The sequence below is a fragment of the Miscanthus floridulus genome, chromosome 17, assembly GCF_019320115.1.
Source record: "Miscanthus floridulus cultivar M001 chromosome 17, ASM1932011v1, whole genome shotgun sequence".
Lineage (NCBI taxonomy): Eukaryota > Viridiplantae > Streptophyta > Magnoliopsida > Poales > Poaceae > Miscanthus > Miscanthus floridulus.
Genome location: NC_089596.1, coordinates 63,090,318 through 63,094,095, shown reverse-complemented (window position 1 = coordinate 63,094,095; position 3,778 = coordinate 63,090,318). Strand labels below are relative to the sequence as shown.

The following is a 3,778-nucleotide window of genomic DNA, read 5'->3' as shown; positions in this document are numbered from 1 at the left end:
AATATGTGGCTATGCAGATTCATCTTCTGTGGAAAATCCAATGAACCAACTCTGAATCATATGGTGATGGCTGAAGACTTAGCTGCAGGCACTCAGATCCTGTTAGGCAAATATCTCTTAGGGTCTGTTTATCATATGATGCATCAGATTACTCTTCAGATGCACCAAGGTGGAGAAATCTCTTGTGTGAATGGTCCCTGGTGGCTAATTCAGATGTGGCTCCAGCTATACATGCATCAGATAACCTCTATGAGCCTCTTCAATCTAAGTTTTCCTTCAGTTAACTATGCTGAAGGCAGTACAGCAAAGGTTAAGGCTTGTCAGACTTATGGGAAGCAGCATCATCTATCAGCATTGACATAGACATTGGTCATTTCTTCAAGCTGTTTTTCAAAGGATTCGGCAATGTGCTCTGGTTCCCTTACAGAGAAAATGAAAATTTGACTTTGCCCTGCAAGTTTAGCTATGAAATTGGTTGTTCAGGTCAAGAATCCACGGAGATCTTCAACTCTTTATCAAACCTTGCACCCTGCCAGCCGAATTTCATCATGGGAGATTAGTGCAGTCCACTACGAATTCTACTACCCAAATATGGTGGCCAGACAATTAGGATGTGGCCAGCTTGCCCCAAGATTCCTTCTCTCAACAATCATAAAGTCAAGGAAGTAATAACAGAAAGAATGGAAGCCAAGAAAATCTTTGAATTAGGATGGGAATTGCCAACATACGAACCATCTCCATTTGGGCTAATAGATGTTGCTCATCCCTTCTTTGTCTCCTAGTGGCAAGAATGGCATGCTCATATCTTCAATATATCAGTTCATCCTTTATGCAAAAACTTGCAGCCCGATTTTGCTTCTGATAGTGAGGTAATTTCATTATGCTCATCATTTCCTAGCTCTTGAATTCACTTCTTATTTTAACATCTGGTTATGCATAGGATCTTGAGTCTACTCCCCCTGCCAAAGCAATCCTAGTACTATTCAGCTGGTCCCAAGCCTGCTCTGGGGTTTGATGCTCCAAAATTAAAGGAATTCATGAAAATTCCTGCAACTTTGGATTCAGTACCTTTAAAGGCACTCATGAGAACTCCTGCTACTTCAGCTGCTGCATCTTCAAGAGGAAAAAGCAAAAGGAAAACACCTGAAAGTTTTCTCTTACCCAAGAAACCAAGGACCCAGAAAGCCAAATTATCTCTTAAGGTATGAACCTTTTATTCTCTATCAGGTTAACAACCCCACTTAGCAATAAACCTGACCACCTCTATATTCATTACTTCCATTGCAGCCACAAGTCGAAATTCCCAGACTAGGCAGCACCTCAGCAGCGTGAAACCAACTCCTGAAGTTTCTACCGAAAGTGAAGAAATCCATGACAGTGAAGCTTCAGAGACCCACGAAGCTGAAGGTTCAAAGGCTCATAAATCTGATGAGACTATAGGTAACATCGTTCAACCAATTCCCCTTTTTTTCTTTTAATAACATCTATCCCTTATGCTCATTATCATTTACTTTATTGAGAATAGATGAAATCTTAGATGAACTGGTAAGGGAAACTTCTCCTGATCAAGCTCCAAACCCGTCCCTTCTGAACATTCAGCCAAGTCCTCCAGCAAGCCAGGGTATAACCCATCCTGATGATCAACCAGTTCAGCAGGTAATGCCTTGCCTTACACTATATTTTAGCAAATTCACCCAATCGGCTAACACCTCCTTTCTTCTCTTTTCTTTTAGAAGAACATCACTAAACCGACCACCAGCTACTCCTTCTCTATTGAGGACTACATCATTGAGAAAGGTGAAGAGATTACTTCTCAACAAACCTTATCGCTGGAAAATCAGGCTCGGCTAAAAGAGGTGATCATTCTACTGAACAAGGATACCATTAGTCTGGTTCAGGATGCAGATCAGATAAGAGACCTCCTTGAACTCATTGATCAAGATATCCCTTCTGCTCTCAAAGCCCCCCTAGAATCTACAGCCCATCTTGATGACCACTTTGCCATGGTGAGAAGGGCAACCAAGAACATATCTTCGAGGACTGCTTTGCAGAAGGATAGATCTTTGAAGAAGCTAGAGATTAAAGATCTTCACTCTCATATCCAGACTACAAGAAATTCCTTGACAACCTTGGAGCCTGAACTGAAAGCCATGGAGGATGAGAAAAGCAGACTAGAAGCTCAACTAGCCGAACTGAATGCCAAAATTCAGTCTCACAGGGCCCATATAGCTAATTTGCTGAAGAACATAGAAGCAGCTTCACTAAAGATAACTTCGGCCATCAAAGAAGATCAGCAAATCAAAACTAAGTTATCCAGCATCCTAGGGTTCTGAAGATGAGGATCAGAAAGTGCTAGATAATGTTAGCCGAATCAGGACTGAAGCCATAGAGGCAATCAATCAGCTTCTAAACAAGTAGACATTGGGCTTGTAATAAACTTAAGTGTGATATCCTCTGTCCCTTGATCAATCAACTTTATGTTTACATATTTTTATCCGTTTGAAAAAGCAATCGGCCATTTTCCCTTAAATTTCTCGATTAAAATGTAGCCGATTGTCTCCATTCTTCCGATAGCCGAACGGATCCTAGTTTAAATGTTGTGAGGGTATAGCCGAACAATGCTGGCTCCAACAAATCAGGGAGATAGTCAACGACGCCCGATTTAATCCATGCCTGGCCTAGCCCAGTAGCGGTCCAGCTGAAAGGGAAAAACCCTACTCCATCGTTTGGCATTCTCGCCCCACGACTCCGTGGAATTCGCCACGATTCTTCGCTTCGGCTTATAAATAAACCCTTCCGTTAGCCCTCATCGCTATCTCCGTTTTAGCATTCTCATATCTGTCTCCTCCACTTCCTTTGTTCGATTCATTCCAGAAGAAAACCCTAACCTCCACCAAAGCAAATGGCGAACAGTGGCGACCGTGGCAAGCGACCTGCCGATGGAGAGGCAGAAGGAAGCAGAGCATCGCGCTGCCGGCGCCGTGGGTACGAATCGGCTTTTTGCCCCCTTGCGATTTTCTTGTTCATCTCTTAGTTTCGATTTTTTCTTCCTCATTCATCAGGATAAGGGTCATCAGCTCCAGCCAATATCATCTCCTTCCTCCGGCGACAGCAGCTCAACCGGGAACTCCATCATCCGGCTCCTCCAGATCCTCCAGCTCTTCAAGCTCCTATCATCCCAATCCTTGGGGCCTGGCGGAACCAGCAGATGCACACCATCCATATTCTCACGAGGAAGCGCTCAAGTTTTGCCAGGAGAGGGACGAGGCCCGGGAGGAGCTAGGCGACGTCTCTAAGAAATTCGGCATCGAGCAAGCCGAATGGGAGGACTAGCGGAAGCAACTCTGCGACGCCATCACCGGTTTGATATCTTCATTTGGTTTTATCATTCTGGCTTCCCCTGCTTGCTGACCCATTTTTTTTCTTTTCTGCCCAGCTCTTTCTGCGGAGAACGACCGCCTGAAGGCGGCGGCGAACAAGGTTGCTGACAAGGTGAATGCCCAGGGGGAGACATCCGAGGCACGCCTTGATGCTGTGGACGGCCGTGTTGATCAGGCCGTCATCCAAGGTGTGCACCTTGGTGTTTCTCTCGGGCTGGCGGCAATGACCTCCCGAACCAACGAAGACTACTCCTTCCAGCCAGCCGGCTTCGCTGGAGGACGCCCGGACGAGATCGACGACATCGATGAGCGTCTGGAGGTCTACGATGATCATGCCGTCGCCCTTGCCGAGTCCACACATCCCCAGTCCGTCCTCAACAAGTTATTTGAGGAGTAGT

The 3,778-nt window shown here is 45.3% G+C and overlaps 2 long non-coding RNA genes across 2 annotated transcripts; both read left to right on the top strand.

The window, feature by feature from the left end:
* Nucleotides 1–783: 783 nt before the first annotated feature.
* Nucleotides 784–1,327, top strand: LOC136517499 (uncharacterized). Its single transcript, XR_010774293.1, has 3 exons — nt 784–869; nt 941–1,202; nt 1,288–1,327. It is a non-coding gene; the product is annotated as an uncharacterized lncRNA (long non-coding RNA).
* Nucleotides 1,328–1,364: 37 nt separating this feature from the next.
* Nucleotides 1,365–1,863, top strand: LOC136518327 (uncharacterized). Its single transcript, XR_010774466.1, has 3 exons — nt 1,365–1,440; nt 1,526–1,656; nt 1,734–1,863. It is a non-coding gene; the product is annotated as an uncharacterized lncRNA (long non-coding RNA).
* The last annotated feature ends 1,915 nt before the right edge of the window (nt 1,864–3,778 follow it).